This window comes from Eupeodes corollae, chromosome 1, assembly GCF_945859685.1.
Source record: "Eupeodes corollae chromosome 1, idEupCoro1.1, whole genome shotgun sequence".
Lineage (NCBI taxonomy): Eukaryota > Metazoa > Arthropoda > Insecta > Diptera > Syrphidae > Eupeodes > Eupeodes corollae.
Genome location: NC_079147.1, coordinates 291,713,349 through 291,730,380, shown reverse-complemented (window position 1 = coordinate 291,730,380; position 17,032 = coordinate 291,713,349). Strand labels below are relative to the sequence as shown.

Below are 17,032 nucleotides of genomic sequence, written 5' to 3'. Positions count from 1 at the left end.
TTCCACGGTTAAGAGAGTGAATAGGAGTGCCCCAAACATCAATCGCATGAAACTGAAGAAGAAGTTTCCACTAAACCCACAAATAAGGAAGGCGCCACATGGAAAAAGGAGTGGGAGTTAGTCGTTTTTACGGATAAAACATATTTAATCTCTATGGCCCAGACGGATTTAATTATTATTACCACGAAAAGAAAAATTATTTTTGCAGCGTAATCTTAGACGTGAAGGTGGTGTTATGGATTGGGGTGCAATATCGAATTTTGGAACTTGAGCTGGAATTTCCATCATCACGATTGACGACAAATTCATACAAAAGCATTCTTGAAAGAGCTTTTGCCGAAATTCAGTGAAATGTTTGGACCCATAAAATGGACTTTTTAGCAGGATAACGCCCTCATCCATACCACCAGAGTTGTAAAAGCCTGGATAAACCAACACAATGTTGGAATGTTGAATTTTTGGAATAGCTTCCCTACTCACCAGAAAAAATATTATTGAGAATGTTTAGGGATGGCTCGTCGGTGAAGTCTACAAGTCTGGGCAACAATTTGAAGACACAAAATCACTAACAACAGAAATTAAACAACCTTGGACAAAAATTTCTTTAAATTATTTTAAAAAAATGCATGATTCCATGCAAAATACAGGAGTGTCGACTGATTACTAAATGAATACAAAATTGGATAGCTTTAAAAAGAATTGTTGTGTTGTAATTTTTCCCTCATTTTCTCTATATTTTCCCAATGAATACAGATGAACATATACTATTGACCGATCAAAACGGCAATTTATTTGAATACATTGCAGGAAACGTTTCAAACTCAACGTTAATTTTAGTTTAACTCCTTCTTATAAATAATTAAGGAGATATTCTATACATGCTGTGAAAATTCACCGACAAAATATTTATGCAAAACTATTTTGAAAAAAAAAAAAAAATAGCTCTTTATTGGAAATAGTGTGAACCTAATGTATTGAAAGGCAGTGTATACTGAAGCTTTGGACGAATTACAGCCAGACCCAAATAAAATATTTTCTTATATAAAGTTGTGCCAAAAAATGTTTAACTATATAACTGGTGTAGCACAATGCTTGAAACGCTGACAAAATTTAACAGCTTAAAAAAGGAAACATATTACATATAAACATAGCCTGTTGCATTCCCCCTTCCCTCCACCAACAATTTAGCTTCAGTACACTCACTTCCAGGATTGTTTATCAGGTAAGCCATGAGGGGTCCTTTATTTCCAGCCGCACTTCAAGAATGTCGTTTGATTTGTTCAACTATGTTTTCTTTTCCCATTTTAATATTCAAAAATTTGATATCAATGTGCACTGCTATCTTATTTTGAATTCTTTCCTTGCTCTTAATGCTCTTAAATTTTTACAACTTTAAAATTTTTAAGGGCAATCAAAACCCTTTTTGAGAAATATAAAAAATATATATACAAAGTTGTTTCTTACAAATCACAAATTTAAATATTTTTCCAAAATAATTCAATCTTAAAAATGTTGTATTTGTTTCTATGGATTTATCACCTGCTCTTTAAAAACATTTAAATTGATTGATAGAGACGCCTGTGCTTTTATTATGTTTGTGAATAAATTGCAACAAATTTAAACAATATCACGAATTAAATATTGAAAATAATAAGCTGTTATAAATTTTGTTTTAATTTGAAAAGTTCCCTCTTGAAAAAAATAAAACGAAAACTCAAAAAAGTAGCAAATTTCTACAAATTAACTATTTTCCAGTTCATGGTGAATGTGTGCAGTGCAAACTTGCTGCCGCAGTACACAAATGAGTAAAATAATTTGTTTGAACCTATTAAAAAGTTTAATGCATTTTTATCATAAACTTACACACAAAATAACATGTGACGGGTGGACCGGCATATAGCGCCACGGCGCGCGGCATTCTGTGCTGCACGGATTGCGATTAAATGAAAAACAAAACGCAAGTCACTGGGCCGGATATTTTTAGAATTCCACTTCCATGCACACAAATTCTACGACATCCCAAAGAGCCAAGCCGAAACATTCAACAATCACACGTGCGATAAATACGATACAAACGCAAAACTGACGACTCAACAGATGAAAAATACGCCGAGTAGGTACCGACCATAAAAAAAATGGCTGACTATGCGACGGACGCAAAATGTCCTCTTTCCTACCTCCACGCTCCACTCTGTCACTGTTAATGCTGATGCTCTCTATAGCTATGCTAGCGCCAACTTTCTGGCCAACGATATGTTTTTCGAGTTGATGATGATTCAAAAAATGAAAATTCCCATTAAAATTGCTTGATAAACAGCAACAGGAGTGAAGAGGGGTGGAGGGATGTAGAGTGGGCGGCAGGGCGGGTCACACACTCCCAGTAGAAGAAATGATATTAAAAAAAGTAAAAGAAATAAAATAAAACTGCCAACTGTGAAGAAAATAGAAAATCATTTTCAGTTGGTTTTCTCCATATCTCCATTTTCCATTTTCACATCACTCTTTGCTCTGCGATGGCCATCATATGCATGTTCATGCAATAAGGAGAAAAAGAAGTGGAGTAGTACCATAATCATATAAGAGAATCGAATTAATTAGCATTTTTGTTTTATTATTTCTCCCACGGGGCGCCATTATTGTGTTTTGTATTTTGTGCTTTGTGTGCAAAAGGAAAATGTAGAACGCGTGTGAAAAATCGTTCCAATTTTCCCACTGGATGGCGGCACTGCTGTTGCATTCTGCTATTCATCTACTTTGCAACAGCAGCGCCATAAGTGAGTGATCAAGCGATTTTTGCACGCGATTTTCACTTGTAAAGAGATGTGAGATACATTTTTATGGCTTCAGCTGGAAGAAGAAAGAACTTAAAAGCAAGTGGAATGCGGTCTTTTTAGTGTGTGTGGATTAAGACTGCTCCTATACCTTTTTAGAATGCAAGACTTGGAATGATTTGATTAAGCCTTAAAAAACATTAAAATTATCACAGGAAGTCATTGTCGGACATATAGTTTTTTTGTGTTGTTGAACGTTTTAATGAATCACCAGACCTGAACTAAAATTGACTTTGGAATTTTTCTTTCTTCCAAGAAACGAGGAGGAAAGGTGTTAGAGAATATAGGGAGAAAGATTCCCATGGATTAATAAGTTGTTTTTTTTTTGTTTTTGTTGTTTTTCACAAATGACTTTAAAAATATTAAGTATTTATACGTCATGGTGGACATGCATATTTACAGAGAGAGATGGTGAAGAACAAAGGGTCAATGAATTTTGCGTGTGAACTTTTTGATTGAGTTAAAGAGGTTATCTCAAGATTTAAAGTTGTTTTGTTATTTCTTTTTGTTTGTTTTTAATTGAAATTGAAAGTTTGCGTGACAATGGAACCACTTAATTTGATTACGAGGGAGACGACACAATTTTTGGACTTTATTTCTTAAGTTTTGGGTTGCACAAAAGGGGCCATCAGTGATGGTAATAAAATAACAAAAGGTAATTGGAGAAGATATATAAAAGTTAAAGATGATTCGTAAGTTTTTATTATTACCAGAAAAAGCTCATTAACTTTATTCGGATATTTGAGATTAGTTATCAATTTATTATTTTTATTAAAACGTTATGTCATGGCTGCAAGAATCTATTGTTGAAAATTGTTTCTATTTAAAGAGGTTAAATTTAATTTTCTTTTAACAACGACAATTTTATGTTTTAATACAACATTTTACGAATATGGCAGTTGAAATGATTTTTAAGAGTCTTCGAAAAGTTTACTAGAATTTAATTAGTCATAACGTTTTTTTGATAAATGTAACAAATCTTTAAGAATTTGACAATTGATATGTTTAAAAACCGATAGAAATGACTTACCTTTAACATAAGATTTGATTTCATTGTTTAAAAACGTTGAAAATAAAGTTTTGTCATTTAAAAAAATGTCAGAAGGTTAATTATTTGAGTTCGTGAACTTTGAAAAGAGTAACTGATGAATTTATGACGACAAATCAGCAATTAAAAGCAAATAAGCAGTTATGTTGTCAATGTTTAAACATTGTGCAAAAGCGATGGTCAATGTTTTGTTATTTGCTGACACATAACCTTAAACATTAAACGTGTGTTTAAATGAGTTCAAGTGCAGATGGCTCCAGCATCGATTGCGGCATATCTAAAATGTCATGGACTAATCTTTAGCGTTCTGACACATAAGTAATTTCTATTGACTTTGTGCATAGTGATCGCTTTTTACGAAAAGAATTTATTTCAATCTTACATTTACAAAATGGAGTAGTACCCGTGGCACGATGGTTTATGAACTGTCATGCCAGAGGTCTTCGTTCAAACCCTGCCTGTACCATTTTAAGATTTTTTCACGGGTACTGCCTCTTGCCAGGAATTGACAAATCCTCCCAGAGTAATTCTTGTCATGAAAAGTGATTTTTCAAATTAGCCGTTTATCATAAAATTGTAGGTCTCCTCTATCCCTGACATTATCAGTACCTGCACACAGGAATGGTTGAGGGTTGTAAGTCACTAGGCCCAGTTATCAACGGACTGTTGCGTCACCCAATTTTTTCCTATTTATTTACAAAAAGGAAACAGCTTCAAAAAGTTACACATATGCTGCTCTTACTGGAAAAAAACGCTCAGTGATTTGGCTCAGCCGCTTCAAAGATGGTGAACAAGTTTTGAAGACGTTGAATTGAAAGCATAGTTCTATAGAGAAATCCGTGAAAAAAGGAAGAAGAGCTGTCTGCGCTGTTAGGAATTATCTGCTGTTATTTCAAAGCGATTTTATGCGTCGGGATTGATTGAAAAATAAAGACAAATAAGATTCATTGCAGCACGATTATACTTCAATTTGGGTTGCTAGGCCAAACAGTTGCTATCGAAGGTTATACAATGCATTTGGTGGAATATGGAAGATTTTATGAGCTGTTAAACTTAAGGAAGCTTTATATCTCTGGGGAACTGTACACAATTTCTATGTATGTTATTGAATTGAGCACTGATAAAAACGGCTACAATATAACGAAAGAAACATTGTCAGGTATTTATAGGTGCGGAAAAAAAACAAGCCGCCGAACATTATCAACTTTATGACTTTAAGAACTGATTTGGTTGGTACTTCGAATACAAAAACCTTCTGTTAGATTAATAAGCTTTCAAGCCTTTGAATAGTTCTACATAGTACGGTAACAAGTAGGACTAACTTGGCCCAGTTTAGTTAAGATAACACATGGATCTTGCTGTTTTATTCTGATCTCAATGAAACCAGTTTGAGTCCCTTACGAAATGTGAAAGACTAATTATATTAATATGATTAAGATCGTTTAGATCGTTATAGAGAGATTCTTTTAAGTAGGTCTTCCATTTTTGAGCTAGAACAGGGCATGTACACAGAAAAAAGACTTGTTTTATCCTCTTCTTTAACCATACAGCTTCTGCAGAAGTCATTTGAGAATACGCTTAGCTACGTGGCATGCTTTCCTATAAGACAGTGCCCGGTTATAACCCCCATTATCGAGCTTATGTGTGATCTGCTTGCAAACTCTAGCACCTGGAGCGCTATAGCAGATGTCTTTCGTGACATTGTCTTCTTTATAGCGTCTTGAATTAGCAATATTTTAAATGAAGTGATTGGTATGCCAGTATTAGCCAAAGTTGTAGAATGTGTTGTCCTCTACTATTTCTGGCAAAACAATTTCATAGAATGTGTCTATGGCCCGGCAGGCGCCCAGCAAAAGTAGAATGTTAAACTGTTGTTCCATCATCTTCATCAGAGATGATTTGTAGTTATGAACTGGTATAGAGTTTTTTGAGACAAAGTCCAGAGATTTGATAGTCAGGTAGTGGAGGGATCCAATGGACCTTGATATATTATTTAAAGCACTTTGATTACGCAGACGATAATTGCTTACTCTCTCATAGAATCATGGATATCCAACAAATGACAACAAGTGTGAAGAGAGCCGCTGAAGTCGTGGGGCTGAAAATTAATTACGGCAAAACAAAAATGATCAGTGTTGAGTTTTCAATACCTTGGAATTATCGTCTCCATCGAAGGCGGAACTGAACAAGACGTCTTCTGCCACATCGGCAAAGCAAGTGGCTTTCGGCATGTTATCAAAAATTTGGAGGAATAACTCTATCAGCTTAAGAACAAAGCTACGAGTGTTTCGCACAAATGTCGAATCTGTGCTTCTGTCCCATGCGCCTGAAAGGTTACTTCAGTCATTACAAGGACGCTGCCAACCTTATAGTGAATAGATATCTTCACAATATCCTAAGAATTTTTTGGCCTTACCGAATATCCAATAAGTTCGTTCATACGTTCATAAAATGACAGGCCAGGAACCTATGGACTTTATTATACGAGGGCGTAAGTGGCAATGGATTGGACATACGTTTGAAAATCAATCCAGTGGAATTCGCTAAAACAAGAAGGAAGAAGAATACGACCGAGAAGCACATGTTGCAGGACAGTCAAGAAGATATAAGCGTCACTAGGCAAGAGCTGGAGGGTGCTGATACACATCTCCGGAAACCGCACCATATGGTAAATAGGCATAGAAGAAGCCCTATGACCCTAAAGGGTTCCCAACATACAGGTCTGAGGACCTAAGTAAGTAAGTAAGAGTACAGGCCTCCACCAATCCCTTCAATTGTTTTTTATCCATCTTTAGTTATATAAATAAATTGCTCCGAAAAACTCCCATCATTGCTTCAGCTCAAAGATTTTCAATCCAGGAGAGAAATTCGGTTTGCTGGTAAAAGTACTTCAGGTCGATTTTCCCGTTCAAAGTCTCACTTAAACACCTTTTCTTCCAATACCTTAAGTAAATGTTCTTCCATTACGTTATTAAAAAAAAACTGCTCTGGATTTTTTTACTAGATACTCTACACTTAATAATTTATGGGTTGAGCTTAGAACTTTAAGACTTGCTAACGTATGTTTACGAATCTCTTTCAACATACAACACAACTTTGTTTTCATCCCACAAAACTGTGATCTCAAAAAAGTTCAAATCTTTACAAATATTATAATATAATCAGGCCTGCTCTCTTGGAAAATAAATCCACAAATCAGTTCTAAGCGTTTCAACTACTCTTTTAAAGGTCCTTATTCCATTAGTTGGTCGCTAATGTAAAATGATTGATAAAAGGTTTAATGAAAAAAACCCAGAATATGCTTAGGTTCAATAGTACTTTGCTTTTATTTTAGATAATGCTATTCAACTATATATATTTTATGCAATCATGCATTTAAGTTCAGTCAAAAAAGTGATTAGTTAACTATTTTACTTTGTCAAAAAGTTTATTCATGAACCTAACTTTTAGAGTAACTAGTTTTATCACAGTTTGAAATAAGTTAAAATAATTTACAAATTGTTATCTTTATTGAAAAGCCATCTTCTCGTACAAAAAAAAAAAACATATTAAAAAATAAATCAATAAAATATTCTAACTGATGACCTCCCAAAATGTTGAAAGCATTTGATTTAAAATTCGATTTGTTTCGAAACGTTTCGTTTAATTTAATCCATCGGCTCAATGATGTTTTACAACATCTAATACACAATTCAAATCCAGCCGACATGGGATTACAAATTTAAAATCACCCCCAACACAACCAATCGTGAATTAATAAAAAAAAAGAACACAGAACAAAATCAAAAAGAAAAACAACATCACATCAGGAGGATATAGTTGTATGTGCGTATGTATGTATGTTCATCCACCCTCTTTGCCTTCATCCAAAGTTAATCCACAAGGATAAAAAGTATAAAATAAAAACCCCACTGTGAGCTTCTCTGCCAATCGTATACAACCTATTCTATAGCTCATTTAGAAATGTTCAAATATTCAGGGAATTTTGAATCACACCCAACCCACCCTTGGTCCTTGGGTCTCTCTAGTTTTCTAACCTAAATCATTTTGATTTGATGTGAATTTTTGTGAATCAAAATGAATAAATTGAAAAATAGAAAAAAAAACGAAAATAAAATAAAATAAGATACAGGACGAACAAAATGTATCTAAAGGACTCTCTCTCAACATTTTGATGATGTAAAAGTAATATAGCACTAAAAGTACTTACCACCCTCAGCATGTGCTCCTCCACCAAATCCATGAATTAACAAAGTAAATCCGATTAAAAATCCTTGTAACAACATTTTGTGATGTTTAAAATGTTTTCCACCGCCTGCTGTCACTGCCACACTTCTTCGTGTAGTAGCTGATATCCTCGTGTATCCCTTTGAAAATGCACCGTGGAGCGGTGAATGATGATGGCTGATGGTTTGGGGTTTGTTTTTGGCTTATACTATATTGGATCTTCGTTTTTGAGGGGGTGGTGGTTATAAGGTGATGTATAGATGTATAAATATATGTATGATGTATGTGTTGTGTGTGTAAAAGTGTATGTGGTGTGTTATAACGCGTGGAATAATGCGTAGTGCAACCTTAAGTGCTATAATTCACCGTGTGAATTCTGTAAACTCTTCCATATGTTACTTAAACACATTAACACTTTACCGTAGTCGCGTCGTCCTCGTCTTCGTCGTTGTAGCGCGTCGCGGCCGACGTTATTTTGCTGTTGTTGGTTTTGGTTGTTCGCTAGATAATATTGCACTCTAGATACTTTTATTTATTTCTTTTCAACCATCAACCAACACAGGATTTATTTTATTTTTTTTTCTATTTTTTAACTTTTTTATATTTATCTTTGAAATTTATTTCTCTAAAATGATATTACCTGCTACTAATGCTTTGCATTACTAACACCGCACTGTATTGCACTCTTTTTATTTTATTTTTATTTTCTCTTATATTTTTTAATTACACTTTTTTCTATATGGCAAATGGCACTTCAACACACTATCATGGAAAAAGGACAGAAAAGGATACTGCTGCTGCTGCTAGTGATGTTGATGGTACACAACTATGGCTGCTGCTACTTCTGTTGCTGTTGCTGTGGTAGGGGATCCTTGTGAATTTATTCCACTGCATGGAGTTAATTTTTCTTTTTCGTTTTTCAATTTTTGTTTGTTGGTGTAGGGAAGGATATTTTTTTGTTATAGTATTTTTTTTTAACAGCAATGGTAGAAGAGTATAAGGGTCCTTGTTGGGGTGGTGAGAGTGGGAGGAGAAGTAGGAGAAGAGTATGTTGCACTAGAATAACCTGATATTATTGAGAGAGATTGCTTTGCTGCGCACCTCATAAATATTAATAGTCACGATCTTAAACAACCGATATCCTTATTTCTCTTTAAATTGCGTTCCTTCTTCTGATGTGGTATAGCTAGAGTCCTTCAGTTTTTAGTCGTAGTCGTTCTTCTTTTAGATGAGAAATATGTTTGTATATACGTATTTCCAAAGGACGAGTGGGTTGAGAATGGCTATTGACAATAAAGAAGTAAAAATAAAAGTGGAACTACTAAAGCTCGCCTGTGTATATCCTTATGGAAAATTGAGAAGACCACAAACAAACGTTAAACTGTGCAGGAAGGATAAAACCAATAGAAAAATATTTTACCCCGATTGACGAAGAAAAGGAAGAAGAAGCAGATGAGAAGAGAGGTAAATCGAAGAAAAACGAAGAAAAATTGTACTTTCCTAATCGGATTCGGGATTTTTACTCTTTCTCTTTCTTTCTTTTTTCTCCTCAAATATATCCTGAATCTTGATTATCGCTTCCGTTTTTCTTTTCTTTTTTTTTGATTCTAGTCCTTTGCTTTTAGTGCTGAAGGAGTATGATGTTAGGTAGGAAGGTTATTTATTTTTTAGAAAGCGTTTTTCTTCTTCTTTTTGTTGCCGGTGTTGATGATGGTCGGCCTCGGCAGTGATGTAGTTGATAGTAGTTGTTGTAGTCGTCGTCGTTGTCGTAATGCGTTGCTGTGGTGCTGTTGGTCTTGTGTAAGCTCTTGTTAATCCCTAGCCTACTATATATCATTAGGATACCCTTCTTTCAAATCCTGTTTCGTTTTATGTTTTTTTTTTTTATTTTTTGATGTAATTTAACTTTCTTTTTTTTCTTTCGTTCTTGTTGTAGTTGTTCTCTAGCTGTGGTTTATTTTCGCATTTGGCTCTTTAGTGAATGTCCTTATTGCCTTGCGGGTGAGAGCAGCCTTGTTGTCGTATATAATGTCGTATAAATTTCTATCTTTTTTTTCCTCTTTGCTTTGCTTTACGTTGGTTGTGTATGGTTCAACTACGTTACGGTCATTCAGTTGCGGTCATCTGGAAAGAAAATGAAATTATTAGTTTGTGGTTTGTCAGTGTTGAAGTTTATAAGGATAAGTTTCAAAGGACCAAGATATAGGCTTTTTATAGGTTCTTTTTTTTAGGTATGAAATTTTTATATACTAGATACAGACATAAGATGGTTTGAAAAATGGCATTGAGGGAGTAAATTTTGATTTAAAATAAATGGTCTTCGGGTCATTATGTGAGAATATAAATCGAAATCAAATTTTTTTGACAATTTTTCAATGATGATTATTTTTTTTTTACTTTTATGAAAAAATAAAAAAAGAAGTGCCCCTGTTTTAATGATAAATGGGTCAGCAGGAGAAGGGTGCATATATTTATTTTCGTATGTTCGTATGTATGAAGAATTTCGGAAGGTCTTCATGACAAAATTATATGATTTCTTATAAAATCTATAGAAGTTTTGAAAACTGTTTTTTTTTGTCAACATTAATCATACTTAGTATGTACCTGTATAAATAATTGAACATATTTTATTATGCTTGATTTAATTTCGTGACTTGAGGATTAATATGGTAAGAAAACCATTCGATAAGTACAATCATCATGAAGTAACTTTCAATATTCTTTTGAACACATTTATGAAAACTTGGGTTAATAAAATCTGACCGCTTTTGAGAAAATCACTGGGTTCCTTGAAGGAGTTAGAGTGGCTCTTTACTATTTAAACTCAAAATTTGTTTTTCAAATATTTGGTTTTCGATTTTCTAACTGTAACGAAATTTTTAGAGTTTTATACTACCTCAAAAATTAAGTGAATTAATCTTTTTTTTTTTGAATTTTTATTGATTTTTTAAAATTGAAGCTCAAGCTTCTAATTTTGAGATTTTTGTAGCTTTTTTTCCAAACTTATATTGATACTTAAATCAAGAATATTTTTTTCTTTGATGAACGATATCTCAATAACGAACCAGAATATTCGAGGACAGTTTTAAAAACGGTTGCGATTATTTTTTAAGAATCTGATTTCTTGCAATACAGAGCCTGTTAATTAAGAATTCCACATTCCTGAAGAATTATTTTCTTAAACTACTTCTTAAAATTGCGTATAATGTGTCCTTTTGAAATAAGTTTTTTAAAGATCTCAAAACTAGAAAATCGGAACTTTAATATTTTTTAACTTCGATACGAACATATATTTCGTGTTTCTAAAATTTTTTCAGGTACCTAATGTACTTTTAGAAAGTTTTTTTAAGTTTCTCAAAATTGACAAGATATAAAATATAAGATATAAGATATAAGATATAAGATATAAGATATAAGATATAAGATATAAGATATAAGATATAAGATATAAGATATAAGATATAAGATATAAGATATAAGATATAAGATATAAGATATAAGATATAAGATATAAGATATAAGATATAAGATATAAGATATAAGATATAAGATATAAGATATAAGATATAAGATATAAGATATAAGATATAAGATATAAGATATAAGATATAAGATATAAGATATAAGATATAAGATATAAGATATAAGATATAAGATATAAGATATAAGATATAAGATATAAGATATAAGATATAAGATATAAGATATAAGATATAAGATATAAGATATAAGATATAAGATATAAGATATAAGATATAAGATATAAGATATAAGATATAAGATATAAGATATAAGATATAAGATATAAGATATAAGATATAAGATATAAGATATAAGATATAAGATATAAGATATAAGATATAAGATATAAGATATAAGATATAAGATATAAGATATAAGATATAAGATATAAGATATAAGATATAAGATATAAGATATAAGATATAAGATATAAGATATAAGATATAAGATATAAGATATAAGATATAAGATATAAGATATAAGATATAAGATAAAAGATATAAGATATAAGATATAAGATATAAGATATAAGATATAAGATATAAGATATAAGATATAAGATATAAGATATAAGATATAAGATATAAGATATAAGATATAAGATATAAGATATAAGATATAAGATATAAGATATAAGATATAAGATATAAGATATAAGATATAAGATATAAGATATAAGATATAAGATATAAGATATAAGATATAAGATATAAGATATAAGATATAAGATATAAGATATAAGATATAAGATATAAGATATAAGATATAAGATATAAGATATAAGATATAAGATATAAGATATAAGATATAAGATATAAGATATAAGATATAAGATATAAGATATAAGATATAAGATATAAGATATAAGATATAAGATATAAAATATAAGATCTGATATGAAAAACACTTTAATATAATAAATATGTAGTTCAAAGTTTATTAAAACTTTCTAGATACTTGTTTGTTAATTAAGTTGGAAAAACACCATTTTTTAGGTCAGATATTCACAACTTTTTGACAAAACAAACAAAAGTTAATTTCTTTGTAAAAGAAGAAAGTATTCAGTTCAAAAGTGTTGTTTTCGACTCACTTCAGCAAGAAAATGAAGAAAAATTATTACGTTTTGTCAAACGAAACACAAATAATAAGAAAAGCATTAATTATTACCAACACTAGGTCGCAATTATGCCGCAAAACAATTAGCTAAACTAACAACATAGAAGGTACATATATTATTCGCTCTTCGGCTTCGAAAGAATACCCTCTTTCGGTTTGGTGCTATGGTTGAATCTCTTTAGATTCAATGAAACCAAACTGAACTGACTTGGCGTTGTGGGTGGAAGGTGAAGTCGGAGTCGAAGGGGCAGCAATAAACAAAAGCTTAGGTCTAGGGAATATTCCCACAGGCGGCTAACCAACTGGGAACGTCGTCTTCGTATACCTCAACTCTTCGTCGACGTACCTAAATACATTTATATTATATTTAGCTCCCAAAGCCAATTGGGTTCCCATGTCGTATGAAGTGGTGGCGGAGGTGCGGGTGGGGGTGCGGCGGGCGGTGGTGGATCTAGAATTGGAAATGGTTGGTTAGTTGGTTGGTATGTAAGTTGGTCTATTGTGTTGGCCTAAAACCCAGTAACCGCCACGAAAGAAGAAGAAACTTTCTGATACCTTGAGCCGGGAGCGTGTAACAAGAAATCTGATGAGAAACAAAACGAATAAAAACTTCTGATGTGATGCGGTGTGGTGCGGTGGCATGGCGTTGTGTGGCAAGGAAGTCATGTCGTCAGCAAGTAGCAGAAGCAATAGCAGCATCGCCAAGGGATGAGGGAAGTACAGAGGGACCACCTAGCCTCCGTAGCCGCCATCATAGTCCTGTTCGTGTTCGTCGAGGGAAGTTACAAAATCCCTATACCTATATTCACTCTGGAATTCGCGGAACTTCTTTAATTTTCCCTTTTTCCTTATGGGGCTTCAAGCTAAAATCTATGCAACGTTTATTATGTGTACGAGCGTACGTAGCAAAGTATTCCTATGTATATGTGAGTCAAACATGTGAAGAAAATGATGATGGGAAAGTTTTACGTTGCTTTGGCTTAAACAAAAGTTGTTCGCAATTGTTTGCCCAAGTGTTGTATGTTGGTTATACTTTTTTTCGTATTATTCTTTTTGTTCTTTTTTCCTTCACTTTGTTTTGTTGTTTTGTATTTTTACTTTAACTTTATTGTCTTAAGATCCTGGTACAGTTATACATGCTATGCTTCTATACTCACTGTTGATGCTATTTTTGTGTTGTTTTGTATTATTTTTTCATGTATGTGTTTGTTTGTTTGTATGTGGTATGTTCTTTTTATTTTGTTTGACTAATAAGTTTTCATTCATCCTCTTAACAAATACGGTCTTGATGAGGATAGATGTAAGTAAAGGAGGACGAAAGACTACGAACAACACCACCACCACCACCACCATCATCATCATCATCGCCAAGCTGAAAACAATTGGAAAACATTTACGTCGCCCAGGGGTGTGAATTTTATAAGAACGTGATTATTGGGAAATTTTCATTCATTTATTAAACTTCTTTAAGAAGTTGGCGTTGTTGGAGAAAAGACTTTAAAACTGTTTCGTGTCTTATAATTGAAATTACGTAAAGTATTTCGTTTAAAACTTTAAACATTGGAATTAAATTCAGTTGGAATTTGAACACCTACAATCTATCCGTACAGTCTTGTAATAAATAGATTCTAATAGTTTTAAGCTGTAAATTAAGTATTGACAACATTTTTATGGCGTTTGAATTTTTTTTTTAAGTTTTGTCTTTGAAAAAAAGTGTCTTTTTTAAACTTTAGATTTTTATGGATATAACGTAACCCCGATATTTAAGTGATATTCAAATGACATTATAAAATTTGAAATGAAGCAAAAAAAACCTTATTGATTTCTTATTTTTGTTGGAGTCAGTTTATTCTTTATTTAACGTTTAAAATTTAGAAATACTCATATGGAGGAACATTACTGACCAATTAGTTACAAAACTACATTCAAATTATGTGTTACCCTATGAAAGAATAGTGAAGATCTAAAAACACTAATAAAATACCATTTTTCTGCCTTTATAGAAATGTTCTTAACTCAAAAAATTGAAAAAATGTTGATTAAGCCACTGAAATACTGGTATGACGATATAATTGCACATTAAAAAAAAAATTAAAATACAAATTTTTGGAATCAGTTTTGTGATAATAGGTTAAGTTTCTATGAAAAATAAATATAGTTTTAACCTTTTTAAATGAGGGCAAGAACCATTAACCCTAATTGGTGACTAATACAATCCCATTCAGAAATTTTTCAAACAAACTTGTCAAAAAATTGATTATCACTATTTTGTCTCTATTTTGCGATAGATTTTGCGTTTGCGGGAATATTCTTCTTTTTATAATACTTTTATTTCAGTCTGAAGTTGTTTGAACTTTCGAAAATTGTGTTTCTTTTAACGATATTCGATTTGTATGAAGACCAAAAACAACGTTGAATATCGTTCAAAATTTGTGGGTTTATTAACATTTTCAAAACACCTAACTAGAAATCAGCTTAATATTGACCTTTAATACCAACTCCTGATAGTTTTTGTAATAAGATCAAATTTTCATTTAAACAACTTTGAAAAATATTCAAAAAATGGTTGCAGTTTAAGCGGTTTTCAAAGTGTTCGAAATGGTCAAAAATTTCGTATCATTTTACATAAGAACAATACAATGTCTACATTAAAAAGTAAAAAAAAGTTGTTAATTTTTCAAATTTGCTGTATAAAATTTTAAATTTTAGTGAAATTAGAAATAAAATACAATTTCTTGACGTTTTAGGGTCCCTAGAATCTAAATAAAAGATTCTTAGAGAGTTGTCTGTACGTCCGTGTGAACGTTCGTTCGTATGTCCGTACGTTTGTGAAGAATTTTTTATCTTCCACATCTCAAGAACTAGTATAGACATCGACTTCAAATATATTTTGTTATAGAAATAATAACACCAAACGATGCAAAAAGGACTCTCAAGCATGTTTTTTTAAACATGCCAATTAAAAAAAAGCATTAACAATGACAAAAGCGGATGAAAGCACCTTGGGTCGTTTAGTGAGAAAAGTTCTTCGTGTGATCTACGGTCCCGTATGCATCGAACGGGAGTGGAGGAGAAAATGGAACGACGAGCTGTACGGGCTGTACAGTGACATAGATTAGCCTGAAGGGTAAAAGTCCAACGACTAAGATGGCTTGGTCACTTAGTGCGCATGAAAACCAATGCTTCGGCCCGGAAAGTCTTCGAATCCACACCCACTGGAGAGTGCAGTAGGGGAAGACCGCCAATCAGGTGGTGCGCACAAGTGGAAAGTGTCCTCACCCAACGTGGAGTGCGAAAATGGAGACATCTTACTAGGGATCGAGCTAGATGGAGAAGTTTGTTGGGTGAGGCCCTAGTTCACACAGGACTGTAGCGCCACCTTGAGTAAGTAAGTAAAAAATTCAAAACATTTTTGTTTACATAGGAATATCTTCCTTTGCAACGACCTCGAGTTTTTCGCCTGGCCAGACTTCGCCCAGCATGCCGACAGCATAGACATCGTGCGACCTCTGATCGTTACAAGCGATGAGTTTGACAAGACCTTGATGTCAACCCCCATCGCTTGTTACAGTCGGTGGACCCGAATGCTCTCTCATGACTTTGAGAAAACCAGCCGAGAGCCCCAGTTTCACTATCTGCCAACGGTCAGAGGTAATTGCGCCATCAATATTGCACCTATCAATGAATGCGACTATGATGTTTTTTGGGCTCTTTAAGTACATCACTAATAGGTTTAGTTAGAGGTACTCTAGCCATGTTGGGAGTGCTGGTTTTCTATATTTTGGGCTTTTTAGGGACGGGAGTGGACTCCTCCAAAGACCTTTGTCGCTTTGACGTGGAGTCGTAGCGATTTGTTTTGTCCAGAATCGATTAAGCCTACTCCCGCCTCTTGCTAAGGATGGGATTACTTCCATCCCTCAATGTTGAAGCAGGGGATTTTAGAATCCTCATCGCATAACGTTGTTGTTTATATGAACTCCTAGGAGCAATCTGGAAAGGTTCACTGTCTTTGTTAGTGGAAAGATCATTATTCACGAACTTTCCACTACTGACCTGAGGAAGCGTTTTCGCTAAAGATACATCCTGTACCGCACTAGAAGATGGACTTGGCACAAGTCCTTCTCCGGTGTTTGGTACTGGTGCCTGTTGTAGCTGGATTACCGGTGTTTTAATTTATTGATTACATTCCCACGAGTAGGCGAAGTAAAGGGGGGGCTCATCTGTGCAGAGATTCGCTTACACAGCTAAGGCTAGCTAATCCGGAGGTCACCTGGTATCCATATACTCC

General features: G+C 33.3%; 1 long non-coding RNA gene across 1 annotated transcript in view; it reads right to left on the bottom strand.

Annotated features, from left to right (window-relative positions):
* LOC129940033 (uncharacterized) overlaps positions 1-17,032 on the bottom strand; it is a 101,220-nt gene that overhangs the window by 68,651 nt on the left and 15,537 nt on the right. The window contains exon 2 of the long non-coding RNA XR_008780602.1: positions 8,090-10,230. This is a non-coding gene — a long non-coding RNA (uncharacterized LOC129940033). The remainder of the gene's footprint in view (positions 1-8,089; positions 10,231-17,032) is intronic.